The sequence below is a fragment of the Sciurus carolinensis genome, chromosome 6, assembly GCF_902686445.1.
Source record: "Sciurus carolinensis chromosome 6, mSciCar1.2, whole genome shotgun sequence".
Taxonomy (NCBI): domain Eukaryota; kingdom Metazoa; phylum Chordata; class Mammalia; order Rodentia; family Sciuridae; genus Sciurus; species Sciurus carolinensis.
Window position 1 is genome coordinate 28,023,017 of NC_062218.1, and position 16,118 is coordinate 28,039,134.

Below are 16,118 nucleotides of genomic sequence, written 5' to 3' on the forward strand. Positions count from 1 at the left end.
CTAGGTGAGTACATTTCCACTGAAGTATACCCCCATGCCCAGGTGTTTTTCTACCATAATCCTCTGCATAATCCCTCATGGGATCCCAGAAACAGAAACATAAAATCAGTGAGTTTTGGGTTTCCTGAAAGTATTTTCAAATAAGCAACAATGGCAACAAGCAAATTTTAATATCTCTTCCTGCAACAAATAATTCCATCCTAGGGATAGTTGTTAGGACATTTTCTCTTACTATACCAAAAATAGCAGAGGCTGAATATTTTATAAAGAAAAACGGTTTATTTAGCACACAGTTCTGGAGATTCAAGAGTGTGACACTGCATTATTTTGACTCTGGTGAGGACCTTATGATAGATGTTATCACATTTCTGGGAGCACATGCAGAAGAGATCAAACGGAAAGCCAGAGAGAGATTCAGGTGCCATGCTTACTCTGATTATAGCTCACTCTTGTGGGAACCAACCAGGATCCCATAAGAACTACATTAATCTCTTCAGAGAGTGATCCCTCCAATGGCCTAATTACCTCCCATTAGGCCCCACCTGTTACAAGTTCCACCATCTCTCAACATCATCACACTGAGATCAGGCCTCCGGCATATGAAGCTTTGGGGAAAACACTCGAACTATATCCAAACCATAGCAGTTATTCTCTATTCAAAACAATTAACAAAGTCTAGACTTCGCTTATTATTATTCCATCTGGTTTGCCTTTAATTTTCCTTGTCCCTAGGTCTCTCCTTGGAGTCTACCATAGTTTGAATGTGTTGGAAACTTGATCCCCAACATGGAGGTGCTGGGCAGTGGGACCTTTAGGTCACCAGGGTTCTGCCTTCACGAGTGAGAAATGCAATTATCATGGGAGTGAATTCCTATTAAAGGGAACTTTTATAAGGCTCCCCTACACCTTGCTCTCTCTAGCCCTTCTGCATTCTGCCATGTAATGAGAGAGCAAGAAGGCCTTTGCTAGATGCCGACCCTGAATCTTGAACTTCCTAGTCTTCAAAACCATGAGCCAATAAGTTTCTGTTCATTGTAAATTACCGGGTTTGTGGCATTCTGTTACAGCAGCACAAAATAGACTAAGATGGACCAAATTTTATACCTATATCAGGCATGTTCCTTCAGGGTCAGGTAATACCCATTTACATGGATAGCAAATGACATTCAGTTAATAATGTTTTGGTTATGTGAAGGTTTACTTTACTGATTTTTTGGTTTTTTTTTGGTACTGAAGCTTGAACCCAGAGGGCACTTTACCACTGAGTCACATCTCCAGCCCTTTCTATTTTTCATTTTAAGACAGGATCTCACTGTGTTGCTGAGGGTCTTGCAAAGTTGCTGAGACTGGCATTGAACTAGCGATCCTCCAGCCTCAGACCCGCAAGTTATTGGGGTTACAGGTGTGTGCCACTATGCCTGGTTATTTTCCTGATTTTCAAAAAATTGTGTCAAAATACTCACAATAGAAATTTATTATTTTAATCATTAAAAATTATTTACAATTGTCAAAATGTGGAAGCACACCTACGACTTAGAGATAGATGAATGGATAATCATCTTCAGTGTTTTAAAGGTTGGTGACATTAAGTCCATTCATATTGTTCTATCATCCATCTGTAGAATCATCATTCTAAACTGAAATTTGGTGCAGTAACTCCTCATTTCCCTTTTCTTCCTCCTAGTCTCTGTCAGTCACCATGCTGCCTTTTGTCTTTATGATGGGGACTATTCCAAGGGCCTCATGTAAGTGGACACATGCAGCATTTGTCAATTAGTGCCTGGCTTCTTGTCACAATGTCTTCAGACTCGTCCACGTAGTGAATGTGTCGCGATTTCCTTCCTTTATGGGTTGAATAGACTGTTGTGTGTATAAACCTCATTTTGTTTATTTATTCATCTGCTGATAAACATGAGGCTTATTTCTACATTTTGGCCGCTGTGAACAATGCTGCTATGAACGTGAATGTACAAAAGTCTATTCAAGACCCTGCTTTCAATTCTTTGGAGTACATACCCAGAAGTGAAATTGCTGCATTACATGACAGTTCAATTTTAATATTTTTGAAGAGCCCCATACTGTTTTCCATAGATGCAGTAACATTTTAAGTTCCTACCATCAATGCACAGGGTTCTAATTTCTCCCACATCCTTGATAGAATTTATTTTCTCTCTCTTTTTTTTTTTAATAAAAGTCATCCTAATGGGTGTGAGATGGTATTTTATAGTGGTTTTGATTTGCGTTTCCCTAAGGATTAGTGACATTGATCATCTTTTCAAGTATTAATTGATATTTGTGTATCTCTTTAGGAATAATATCCATTCAAATCTTCTACTCATTTTTAATTGGGTTGTTTGTTTTTGTTGTTGAGTTGTAGGATTTCTTCATATTACGTGGATACACTAATCAGATATATGACTGGAAAATATTTTCTTGCATTTCATGGGCTGCCTTTTTACTCTTGATTATTTCTTTGATGGACAGAAGTTTTAAATTTTGACATAGTCCCATTTGTCTATTTTTGCTTTTGTTGCCTGTGCTTCTATTGTCATAACCAAGACATTTTGGAGAAATTCAATGCCATTAAGCTTTCCCCCTATGCTTTCTATTAAGATTTTTATAGTTTCACTTTTTATATTTAGGGCTTTGATCCATTTTGATTTAATTTTTTTTTTAATTTTTTTTTTTTTTATTTTGCGGTACTGGGGATCGAACTCAGGGCCTTGTGCTTGCAAGGCAAGCACTCTACCAGCTGAGCTATCTCCCCAGCCCTTGGGTTAATTTTTTTAGAAGGTGTTAGGTAAGGGTTCAAATTCGTTCCTTTGTATGTGGATGCCCAGTTTTTCCAGCAAAATTTGACAAGATGACTGTCCCTTTCCAATTGGAACGATCTTGGCACTTTTGTGGAAAAACATTTGATCAGGTATCCTAGGATTTTTAGTTTATTTCTGGGTTCTCTATTCTATTCCATTGGTCTGTATATCTGTGTTTATGCCAGTTGAACACTCTTGATTACTGTAGTTCTGTACTAAGTATTGAAATCAGGAAATGTGAGACCTCCAACTTTGTTCTTCTTAGAGATTGTTTTGGCTATTTGGGTTTGAGATAGGAATTTTAGAATGTGTTTTTATATTTCTGTAAAAACATCATTGAGATTTTTGCCAGAGATTTGCACTGAATCTGTAAATTACTTTGGGTAGTACTGATGTTTTAACAATAGTAGGTCTTCCAATCCATGAACACAGAATCTTCTCCTGTTTAGTTTTGTGTTTAAATGTTTCAGCAATATTATACAGTTTTGAATATACAAGTCTTGGCTCTCATTGATTAAACTTATTCCTATGTTTTTTTAATGCTATTGTGAAATGAATTGTTTTATCAATCTCATGTTTATATTGTTTATTTATTTTTTTGATTTGCTTTATTTAGTATATTGGACATCTTTCTAATATAAACTATGAGAAAGCAATTCCGATTTAATGGAAGAGATGCCAAAAGATTCAAGTTTAATGTCATCCATTATTAGCACGTAAAACTGAGGGAAAGATCAGTGAATTGTGCCTGTAGAATTTTGCCTCCATGGGAGATGTAAGGGTCAAGTCCAAAGCCATTGATGGGAAAGATGAAGAAAGATAGACTCTCAGAGCATGGGTTTCCGACTAGAATCTATTCCTTGTCCACTGTGTCAATTTTTTCTCCCAGTCCCCTCAGGTTGATTCTCTAGGTTAATTTGGTGGATATCATGTTTGCTGTAGTAGTGATAGTAGGAAGTGACAGGTTGAACCCAGTGGCAGTGTTGAAAAGCTTCCTGAGTCACATTTGGCCTGGTCTTCTCCAGGGAAGATGGACAGAGGGAAAGGAGGTTCTGGCACCAAGTGAGGGTTTAGTACTGGACTCTGGAAAGTTCAGAGGAGCTGGGGGCCCAGGTGACAGGACATGCCTGGATAGCAAGGAACTCCTATGGCCATGAGAGTCTGCAATGCCCATAAAAGAGACAGCAGTCCAAACTCTATCATGCATAAGCAGATGGAACCGTATGGGGGATGACAAAGACCTGCCTTAACCTGTCTCCCATTTGGGACTGACTTAGCCCCATTAAGCCCATTGTGGGCAGCCCGAGAGAGTGTTGGTCGGGGTAGCCCAGTGTTGGACAGGACACTATGGTAGATAGACCCTATCTGCTTTCTGAGGTGAGCTGGTTCATCTTCATCCCTCAAAGCCTCTGGACATGCACAGAGCTGAAGGAGGTCTTGTTGGCTGAGAACTTTGGAAAGCTCCCTCTAGTGATGATACCGCCGTTTACAGGTGATGAATTCTGTTCCCTCTAATGTTGAAGTTTGAACACTAGAGAAGCGCACCAAGGCAAGCATATTAAGCAGGTTTTATTTAAAAGTAGTAATAATACAGACTTCTCCCAAGGGGGAGAAGGGGGCCATGGCTGATGTTCTAGAATCCCAAGAAGTGAGCACGCCCTACATCTATTATAGGTTAAGGTCTCTTTTGTTCTCCAGTTCTCTCCCAGCTTATCTCTCCTTCCTGCCTATGTGACTAGGCCTGGTTTTGCAGGTGAGATGCATAAAAGTGAGAAGTGAATGGGCAGGGGGAGGGCCAAAGTGATTCAGCCAGGCAAGGGCCCAGGGGGCATTAAGTAGCAGCTCCCTGCCTGTAGTCCCTGACAAGCACAGGTAAATCTGGTAATCAATGGACTCCGGAGACCTTGACATTCCACTCTCCCAGGGACAGTCTCCAACTTCCAGAGGCAGATGGCTTTCATGTCCTCCATTTCCCCTATTTGACCTGATCCCCTATTTCTACACTGACTGCCTGTCCCCAGTTCTGGCTTCAGTGACACTGGGCAGGGGTGGCAAGGTGGGAATGGGGACTGCCTTGAGTAAGCAGCTGAGGAATGGATGGATTGGGATTTCCAGAGACTTCAGAGATCATGCCTGGTCTGATAGGAACCATGATTCAATGCTCAGACTTGGAGCTAATTTACAGAATGAGGTAGTTCTATCCTGACCTCTCCAGGCAGGGTTGGTCTGGGAAGACAGAAAACAGGCCTTCCCCAGACTCATGGGGATGAAAAATGACCAAGAAAAGCCAGATTTGGATTCTCAGAATGCAATGAGAAAAATAGAGGGCTGTACGGGATTCTAGATGCAGGCTGAACTGATGGTGCCTTCTATCTATGATTCTGATCCTGACATTGGCTTGGAGGCAGAGGCGGCCCTCCCCTGATCTTCCAAAGTCCCAGAGATAAAGGGACCAGCTGGAGGATGGGCCTTGGGGCATCCAAGGGCACAAGTGTGTGATGGTCACCCCTATGGACCTTAGCAGGGACCACGAAGTTCCAGCCTCTGTTTGTTCTCAGAGCAACAAGCACGGCCTAGGGACTAGGGGGCTTCAGTCTTAGAGGCAAGCAGGGTTGCAGGTCTGTCTTCTTGGCCTGAGAATGTTTGGGATCCCCAGTTGGGCCATCCAGATCACCCTTCTGGAATTACCAGTTCTCTCCTCTCTCCTCAGTGGTCAGGAGAGTGGGTGGGAGGGCAGCTTCACCCAGTGGGAGCCACCATCTCCTCTCCGGGGGACACCCAGCCCCTCTCCTGGGCAGGACCCCGGGGGCCACACAGGCGTGTCTAGATCTCCATGTCCACAGGGTGAATGTTGCCTGTTTTGTGCTCTCTGATCCACAGCTCTCTGTCTTTGGCCGGGTCCACTTTTCAAAGCAGTTGGTCCACAGGCTCAACTGTGCTGTGGTCGAACATGTCCATCTGGTGCCACAGCTGTGTGCACTGGCACAAATGTTGCTGGATCACCTCCACCCTCTCCACTTCCAGCCGCTCCATCTCCAAGTGGTGGTCACCATCTCTTCAAACCACTTGGACTGGGCCTGGTTGTAGAGGTCCAAACAGCGCATGAGGTCATCGCCAGCCTGTGTGGACTTCCTCTGTGCCTTCTTGATGTCCTCCTCTGTCTTGTTGCTCAGTTTGATCTCCAGCTGCTGGGTCTTCATCTCCAGGTCTCTCTGCCGCTCTGTGAGGGCTTTCCGGGCCTTCTCCACCCATGCATACAGCTGGCGAGTTGCTTGCAGAGGTCAGCGATATGGTGGTCACCTTTTTCATGCCTTTCTTGAAGTTCTCACAAAAGTTCATTAGGGGCTTCTCTACCTTGCTGTGAGGCTTGGCAGAGAACTTGAGATGCACTTCTGCTTCATCTGCCAGACTCTTCTTCACCTGAGCCCATGCGTCTCCCAGGGAGCCTTCCTCCTGTGCTGCCAATGAGTTCCGAGAGAGCTTAGCCAAGTTCTTCTCATATTCTTTAATCTTTATCCTCTCTTGGATGAATTCAGACATTTCTTTCTGCATTTGTTTGCCTTTCAGTTACTTTTGGAGGAGCAGTTCAAACCTCCATGGTGCCATTGCCTTGAGGGTCTTTCTTATCAGCCCAGAAGTAGTCACAGTAGCTCCACTCAGTGGCTTCAGTAGCTGCTGTGGGGCATTGTGTCTGGGTGAGGGAACGTCTCGCACTTTATCATCTTCTTCTTTATTTTCAAGATTCATATATTTTGTCTTCATTGCCTGAGGTTCTGTCTTCCAAGTGGTCTCCTTTGTTGGTGCTACTTTCCATTGAATTTTTATTTTGGTTTATTGATTCCTTCATTTCAAGGATTTCTTTTCAGGATCTTCATCTTTTTATTTAAGTGATCCTTCACCTCCTGACACATATCTCTGATTTCACTCCTTATATTCTCCTTTAAGTCATGGAGCAGTTTTACTAAGTAAATTCTGAACTCCTTCTCTGCCATTTCTTCTACTGTGTTGTCAATGGATTCTATAATTGAAACATCCTGGTTTGTTTGGAGTGCTTTATTCCCTTGTTTTCTTCATGTTGTTTGTGTTTCTTCCCATCTAGTCACGTAGATCTGAGGCAGTACAGTTTCTACCCTGTAGACTTATAGTGTCCCTGAAGGTTTCAGTACCTCACAAATCTGGGCTTTAGTTTCCATAGGCTCCGCCACGCTGCAGTCCCAAGATGATTCCTGGATCACAAATGATCCATCTGTATTGTTTTTTGTTAATGTATAGATATACAATTGATGTTGTGTGTTGATTTTGTAGCCTGCATCTTTGAATTCATTTATTCTAACAGTTATTTTGGTGGACTCTTAGAGCTTTCTACATATAAGATCATGTCATCTGTGAATAGATACCTTGGTTCTTTCCAGTTTGAATGCCATTAATTTTTTTTCCTGCCTAAATATTCTGGCAAGGCCTTTCTAGTACTGTTGAATAGACAAAAAGACACATCTTTGTCTTGTTCGGGATCTTAGAGGAAAAACTTTCAAGCTTTTATCACTGAGTATGATGTTAGCTGTGGGTTTTCCATATGCAGACTTTAATTATTGCAAATTTGAAAGATACATATTTTTGTTGTCATTTTATTTTACTGTATAACAATTAGCATGTTACACTGAATGATGTGATGGAACATTCTTTCAATGGAAAACAGAATGTGGGGAACTTTTTTGGCTTAAGCAATGCACTACTCTTCTTTCTGTTGCTGTGACAAAATACCTGAGAAAATCTACTTACAGAAGGAAAGTTTTTTTGCTCACAGTTTCAGAAGTTTCAGTCCATAACTGCTTGGCCCCGTTGCTGTGGGTGTGTGGTGAGGTAGAACAAGGCAGAACATCATGGGAGGGAGGGTGTGGCAGAGCAAAGCTGCCTACCTCATGGTGGCCAGGAAGTAGAGGGTTGGGGGAAAGGGACAAGGCACAAGATATACCCTTCTAGGGAGTACCCCCAGTGACCTACTTCTTCTAACTAGACCTCCTACAGTTTTACCACCTCCAAAGTCCATTCAATTATGAACCCATCAATGGATTAATCTATTGATGAAGTCAGAGCCTCATGACCCAATCACTTCCCAAAGCCCCACCTCTAAACATCGCTGCCTTGGGAACCAAGGCTTCAACACATGAACTTTTGGGGGATATTGCAGACCAAACCTTAATGAGCAATATCATGGTTTAGAAGCTAATGAATCATCATGACCTATATTAGAGCATTCTGAGGTCAAAATATAAACAATCCATGAGACAGATCTACAAAACAACAATAGAGGTGCTAGAGACATAACTCGGTGGTAGAGTGCTTGCCTAGCATGTGTGAGGCACTGGGTTTGATCCTTAGCACCACATAAAAATAAATAAATCTCCAACTACTCCCCCCAAATTAACAAACAAACAAACAAACCCAAAGAGCAGTAGATAGTACTGAAAGAGTAGACTGATGAAGAACTGAGCCAGCTGAGCCAGGAATATTCTTTTTTAACCTTTTTTTTTTTTTGGTGTGTGTGTGTGGTACTGGGAATTGAACCCAGAGGTGTTCTACCATGGAGCTACATCCCCGGTCCTCTCCCTATTATTTTTTATTTTGTTAATTTTGAGGCAGGGTCTTCCTAAGTTGCCCAGGCTGGCATTGAACTTGTACTCTTCCTGTCTCAGCCTTTTGAATCACTGTGATTACAGGCATGTGCCACCACATCCAGCAGAGTCAGGAATATTCTGATAAAAGCCTGATCTCTTTGCGAATGGGAAGAGGGGGTATTAAAAAGGGCCATAAGAAAAAAGATTAGGAAAATGTTTAAGGGAATCTTCATTTTCCTGGCCTTGGTTGGAGTCTAGAACGTTCCTATCCTCTTTTCACTCCTTACCCATTCATTGATCCCTGTGTAAAGAAGACGGGTCTGCCTGAAGGTTGAGTGAGGCACAAGGGACTGGTCGCGCTGGCTTAACTCTTTTCCTGCCACCTTCCAAGCCCATTTGTGTCTGCTTGCGGGTGTTTTAGCCTGTGCCTGCTTGTCAGCAACCTGTTCCTGGGGAGAGGATGTCTAGGAGTGCCTGTGGCCCAACAGGTAAGTCTGTGTTCATTCAGGGGCAAGCAACTTCTTCTTTTTCTTTTTTTTTGGTTTTTTTTTTTTTTTTTAATTGTAAACGAATGGGATACATGTTGTTTCTCTATTTGTACGTGGAGTAAAGGCATACCATTTGTGTAATCATAAATTTACATAGGGTAATGTTGATTGATTCATTCTGTTATTTTTTCCCCTTTCCCCCACCCCTCCCACCCCTCTTTTCCCTCTATACAGTCCTTCCTTCCTCCATTCTTGCCACCCTCCCTAACCCTATCCCTAGACCTAATACTAACCCCTACCACACCCCATTATGTGTCATCATCTCTTATCAGCGAGATCATTCGTCCTTTGGTTTTTTGAGATTGGCTTATCTCACTTAGCATGATATTCTCCAATTTCATCCATTTGCCTGCAAATGCCATAATTTTATCATTCTTCATGGTGGAGTAATATTCCATTGTATATATATGCCACAGTTTCTTTGTCCATTCATCAACTGAAGGGCATCTAGGTTGGTTCCATAATCTGGCTATTGTGAATTGAGCAGCTATGAACATTGATGTGGCTGTATCTCTGTAGTATGCTGATTTTAAGTCCTTTGGGTATAGGCCAAGGAGTGGGATAGCTGGGTCAAATGGTGGGTCCATTCCAAACTTTCTAAGGAATCTCCATACTGCTTTCCAGAGTGGCTGTACTAATTTGCAGCCCCACCAGCAATGTATGAGTGTACCTTTTGCCCCACATCCTCGCCAACACCTATTGTTGCTTGTGTTCTTGATAATCACCATTCTAATTGGGGTGAGATGGAATCTTAGGGTAGTTTTGATTTGCATTTCTCTTATTACTAGAGATGTTGAACATTTTTTCATATATCTGTTGATTGCTTGTACATCTTCTTCTGTGAAGTGTCTGTTCATTTCCTTAGCCCATTTGTTGATTGGATTATTTGTATTCTTCGTGTAGAGTTTTTTGAGTTCTTTATAGATTCTGGAAATTAGCGCTCTATCTGAAGTATGAGTGGCAAAGATATTCTCCCACTCTGTAGGCTCTCTCTTCACATTACTGATAGTTTCCTTTGCTGAGAGAAAGCTTTTTAGTTTGAATCTATCCCAGTTGTTGATTCTTGCTTTTATTTCTTGTGCTATGGGAGTCCTGTTAAGGAAGTCTGATCCTAAGTCAACAAGTTGAAGATTTGGACCTACTTTTTCTTCTATAAGATGCAGGGTCTCTGGTCTGATTCCGAGGTCCTTGATCCATTTTGAGTTGAGTTTTGTGTAGGGTGAGAGATAGGGGTTTAATTTCATTCTGTTGCATATGGATTTCCAGTTTTCCCAGCACCATTTGTTGAAGAGGTTATCTTTTCTCCATTGCATATTTTTGGCCCCTTTGTCTAGTATGAGAAAATTGTATTTATTTGGGTTTGTGTCCATGTCCTCTATTCTGTACCATTGATCTACCTGTCTATTTTGGTACCAATACCATGCCATTTTTGTTACTATTGCTTTGTAGTAGAGTTGAAGATCTGGTATTGCAATACTCCCTGCTTCGCTCTTGCTACTGAGGATTGCTTTGGCTATTCTGGGTTTTTTATTCTTCCAGATGAATTTCATAATTGCTTGCTCTATTTCTGCAAGGTACATCATTGGGATTTTAATTGGAATTGCATTGAATCTGTATAGCACTTTAGGTAGGATGGCCATTTTGACAATATTAATTCTGCCTATCCAGGAACATGGGAGATCTTTCCATCTTCTAAGGTTTTCTTTAATTTCCTTCTTTAGTGTTCTGTAGTTCTCATTGTAGAGGTCTTTCACCTCTTTTGTGAGATTGATTCCCAAGTATTTTATTTTTTTCGATGCTATTGTGAATGCGGTAGTTTTCCTAATTTCTCTTTCTGAAGATTCATCACTTATGTATAAAAATGCATTGGATTTATGAGCATTGATCTTGTTACTGAATTCACTTATGAGTTCTAAAAGTTTTCTGGTGGAATTTCCAGGTTCCTCTAAATATATAATCATGTCATCAGTGAACAGAGATAGTTTGAGTTCTTTTCCAATTCGTATCCCTTTAATTTCTTTGGTTTGTCTAATTGCTCTGGCTAGAGTCTCAAGGACGATGTTGAATAGAAGTGGTGAAAGAGGGCATCCCTGCCTTGTTCCAGTTTTTAGGGGGAATGCTTTCAGTTTTTCACCTTTTAGAATGATATTGATTTCCGGATGTTGAACCAACCTTGCATCCCTGGGATAAAACCCACTTGATCATGGTGCACTATCTTTTTAATATATTTTTGTATGCGATTTGCTAAAATTTTGTTGAGAATTTTTGCATCGATGTTCATTAAGGATATTGGTCTGAAATTTTCTTTCCTCGATGTGTCTCTGTCTGGTTTAGGTATCAGGGTGATATTGGCTTCATAGAATGAGTTTGGGAGGGTTCCCTCCTCTTCTATTTCATGGAATACTTTGAGGAGTACTGAAATGAACTCTTCTTTAAAGGTTTTGTAGAACTCGGCTGAGAACCCATCTGGTTCCGGACTTTTCTTTGTTGGTAGGCTTTTTTTTTTTATTTATTTATTTTTTTTTTAATTTTTTATTTGTTTACATTTACATAGGGTAATGATGTTTATTTTATTTTTCCCCTCCCCCCACCCCTCCCACCCCTCTTTTCCCTCTACACAGTCCTTCTTTCCTTCATTCTTGCCGCTCTCCTTAGCCTAACTCTAAACCTAACCCTAAACCTAATGCTAGCCCCTCCCACCCCCCATTATATGTCCTCATCCGCTTATCAGCAAGATCATTCGTCCTTTAGTTTTTTGAGATTGGTTTATCTCACTTAGCATGATATTCTCCAATTTCGACCATTTGCCTACAAATGCCATAATTTTATCATTCTTCATTGCGGAGTAATATTCCATTGTATAAATATGCCACAGTTTCTTTATCCATTCATCAACTGAAGGGCATCTAGGTTGGTTCCACAATCTGGCTATGGTGAATTGAGCAGCAATGAACATTGATGTGGCTGTATCTCTGTAGTATGCTGATTTTAAGTCCTTTGGGTATAGGCCAAGGAGTGGGATAGCTGGGTCAAATGGTGTTTCCATTCCAAGCTTTCTGAGGAATCTCCACACTGCTTTCCAGAGTGGCTGCACTAATTTGCAACCCCACCAGCAATGTATGAGTGTTCCTTTTTCACCACATCCTTGCCAACACCTATTGTTGCTTGTATTCTTGATAATCGCCATTCTAATTGGGGTGAGATGAAATCTTAGGGTAGTTTTGATTTGCATTTCCCTTATTACTAGGGATGTTGAACATTTTTTCATATATCTGTTGATTACTTGTACATCTTCTTCTGTGAAGTGTCTGTTCATTTCCTTAGCCCATTTGTTGATTGGATTATTTGTATTCTTCGTGTAGAGTTTTTTGAGTTCTTTATAGATTCTGGAAATTAGCGCTCTATCTGAGGTATGGTTGGCAAAGATATTCTCCCACTCTGTAGGCTCTCTCTTCACATTTCTGATAGTTTCCTTTGCTGAGAGAAAGCTTTTTAGTTTGAATCTATCCCAGTTGTTGATTCTTGCTTTTATTTCTTGTGCTATGGGAGTCCTGTTAAGGAAATCTGATCCTGAGCCAACAAGTTGAAGATTTGGACCTACTTTTTCTTCTATAAGATGCAGGGTCTCTGGTCTGATTCCGAGGTCCTTGATCCATTTTGAGTTGAGTTTTGTGTAGGGTGTGAGGGGTTTAATTTCATTCTGTTGCATATGGTTTTCCAGTTTTCCCAGCACCATTTGTTGAAGAGGCTATCTTTTCTCCATTGCATATTGTTGGAACCTTTGTCTAGTATGAGAAAATTGTATTTATTTGGGTTTGTGTCCATGTCCTCTATTCTGTACCATTGATCTACCTGTCTATTTTGGTACCAATACCATGCCGTTTTTGTTACTATTGCTTTGTAGTAGAGTTGAAGATCTGGTATTGCAATACCCCCTGCTTCGCTCTTGCTACTGAGGATTGCTTTAGCTATTCTAGGTTTTTTATTCTTCCAGATGAATTTCATAATTGCTTGCTCTATTTCTGCAAGGTACATCATTGGGATTTTAATTGGAATTGCATTGAATCTGTATAGCACTTTAGGTAGTATAGCCATTTTGACGATATTAATTCTGCCTATCCAGGAACATGGGAGATCTTTCCATCTTCTAAGGTTTTCTTTAATTTCTTTCTTTAGTGTTCTGTAGTTCTCATTGTAGAGGTCTTTCACCTCTTTTGTGAGATTGATTCCCAAGTATTTTATTTTTTTCGATGCTATTGTGAATGGGGTAGTTTTCCTAATTTCTCTTTCTGAAGATTCATCACTTATGTATAAAAATGCATTGGATTTATGAGCATTGATCTTGTAACCTGCTACTTTATTGAATTCACTTATGAGTTCTAAAAGTTTTCTGGTGGAATTTCCAGGTTCCTCTAAATATATAATCATGTCATCAGCGAACAGGGATAGTTTGAGTTCTTCTTTTCCTATTCGTATCCCTTTAATTTCTTTGGTTTGTCTGATTGCTCTGGCTAGAGTCTCAAGGACAATGTTGAATAGAAGCGGTGAAAGAGGGCATCCCTGCCTTGTTCCAGTTTTTAGGGGGAACGCTTTCAGTTTTTCACCATTTAGAATGATATTAGCCATGGGCTTAGCGTAGATTGCCTTTATAATGTTTAGGAATGTTCCCACTACCCCAATTTTTTCTAGTGTTTTGAGCATGAAGGGATGCTGTATTTTATCAAATGCTTTTTCTGCATCTATTGAAATAATCATGTGATTCTTAACTTTAAGTCTGTTGATATGGTGAATGACATTTATTGATTTCCGAATGTTGAACCAACCTTGCATCCTGGGATAAAACCCACTTGATCGTGGTGCACTATCTTTTTAATATATATTTGTATGCGATTTGCTAAAATTTTGTTGAGAATTTTTGCATTGATATTCATTAAGGATATTGGTCTGAAATTTTCTTTCCTCGATGTGTCTCTGTCTGGTTTAGGTATCAGGGTGATATTGGCTTCATAGAACGAGTTTGGGAGGGTTCCCTCCTCTTCTATTTCATGGAATAGTTTGAAAAGTATTGGAATGAGCTCTTCTTTAAAGGTTTTGTAGAACTCGGCTGAGAACCCATCTGGTCCTGGACTTTTCTTTGTTGGTAGGCTTTTGATGACCTCTTCTATTTCATTGCTTGAAATTGGTTTATTTAAGTTGTGTATGTCCTCCTCGTTCAGTTTAGGTAGTTCATATGTCTCTAGAAATTTGTTGATGTCTTCGAGGTTTTCTGTTTTGTTGGAGTATAGATTTTCGAAATAGCTTCTAATTATGTTTTGTATTTCACTCGTGTCTGTTGTGATGTTTCCTTGTTCATTCCGAATTTTAGTAATTTGAGTTTTCTCCCTCTTTCTCTTTGTTAGTGTGGCTAAGGGTTTATCAATTTTATTTATTTTTTCAAAGAACCAACTATTTATTTTGTTAATTTTTCCAATTGTTTCTTTTGTTTCGATTTCGTTGATTTCGGCTCTGATTTTAACTATTTCCTGTCTTCTACTACTTTTGGTATTGGTCTGCTCTTCTTTTTCTAGTGCTTTGAGCTGTAGTGTTAACTCGTTTATTTGTTGATTTCTACTTCTTTTTTTGAATGCACCCCATGAAATAAATCTTCCTCTAAGTACTGCTTTCATAGTGTCCCAGAGATTTTGATATGATGTGTCTTTGTTCTCGTTTACTTCTAAGAATTTTTTTATTTCCCTCCTGATGTCTTCTGTTATCCATTCATCATATAATAGTGTATTATTTAGTCTCCAGGTATTGGAGAAGTTTCTGTTTTTTATTCTGTCATTTATTTCTAATTTCAATCCATTATGATCTGATAGAGTACAAGGTAGTATCTCTATCTTCTTGTATTTGCTAACAGTAGCTTTGTGGCATAAAATATGGTCTATTTTAGAGAAGGATCCATGTGCTGCTGAGAAGAAAGTGTATTCGCTCTTGGTTGGATGGTATATTCTGTATATGTCGGTTAAGTCTAAATTGTTGATTGTGTTATTGAGATCTATGGTTTCTTTATTCAATTTTTGTTTGGACGATCTATCCAGTGGTGAGAGAGGTGTGTTAAAATCGCCTAGTATTCTTGTGTTGTGGTCTATTTGATTTCTGGAATTGAGAAGGATTTGTTTGACGTACATGGATGAGCCAATGTTCGGGGCATAGATATTTATGATTGTTATGTCTTGCTGATTTATGCTTCCCTTAAGCAGTATGTAATGTCCTTCTTTATCCCTTCTGACTAGTTTTGAATTGAAGTCCACATTATCTGAAATGAGGATGGATACTCCAGCTTTTTTGCTGTGTCCGTGTGCATGGTATGTTTTTTCCCATCCTTTCACCTTTAGTCTATGGGTATCTCTTTGTATGAGATGAGTCTCTTGCAGGCAGCATATTGTTGGATTTTTCTTTTTAATCCAATCTGCCAGTCTATGTCTTTTGATTGATGAGTTCAGGCCATTAACGTTCAGGGTTATTATTGTGATATGATTTGTATTCCCAGTCATTTGACTCATTTTTGTTTTTTGACATGATTTGGTTTCTCCTTTATTTGGCTATTCCTTTAGGCTAGTTCCTCCCGTTGCTGATTTGCATCGTTGTTTTTCATCTCTTCCTCATGGAATATTTTGCTGAGAATGTTCTGTAATGCTGGCTTTCTTTTTGTAAATTCCTTTAGCTTTTATTTATCATGGAAGGATCTTATTTTGTCATCAAATCTGAAAGTAAGTTTTTCTGGGTATAAGATTCTTGGTTGGCATCTGTTTTCTTTCAGGGCTTTGTAAATGTTGTTCCAGGCCTTTCTAGGTTTTAGGGTCTGGATTGAAAAATCTGCTGATATTCTTATTTGTTTCCCCCTGAATGTAATTTGATTCTTTTCTCTCAGGGCCTTTAAAATTCTGTCTTTATTTTGTATGTTAGGTATTTTCATAATAATGTGCGTTGGTGTGGGTCTGTTGTAATTTTGTAATTTTGGAGTCCTATAAGCCTCTTGTACCTGGTTTTCCATTTCATTCTTCAGATCTGGGAAGTTTTCTGAATTATTTCATTGAATAGGTTGTTCATTCCTTTGGTTTGTTTCTCTGAGCCTTCCTCAATCCCAATCATTCTTATAT

At 39.9% G+C, this 16,118-nt stretch overlaps 1 pseudogene; it reads right to left on the bottom strand.

The window, feature by feature from the left end:
• Window positions 1-5,636: 5,636 nt before the first annotated feature.
• Window positions 5,637-6,535, bottom strand: LOC124986285 (growth arrest-specific protein 7-like; annotated as a pseudogene).
• Between the last annotated feature and the right edge of the window lie 9,583 nt (window positions 6,536-16,118).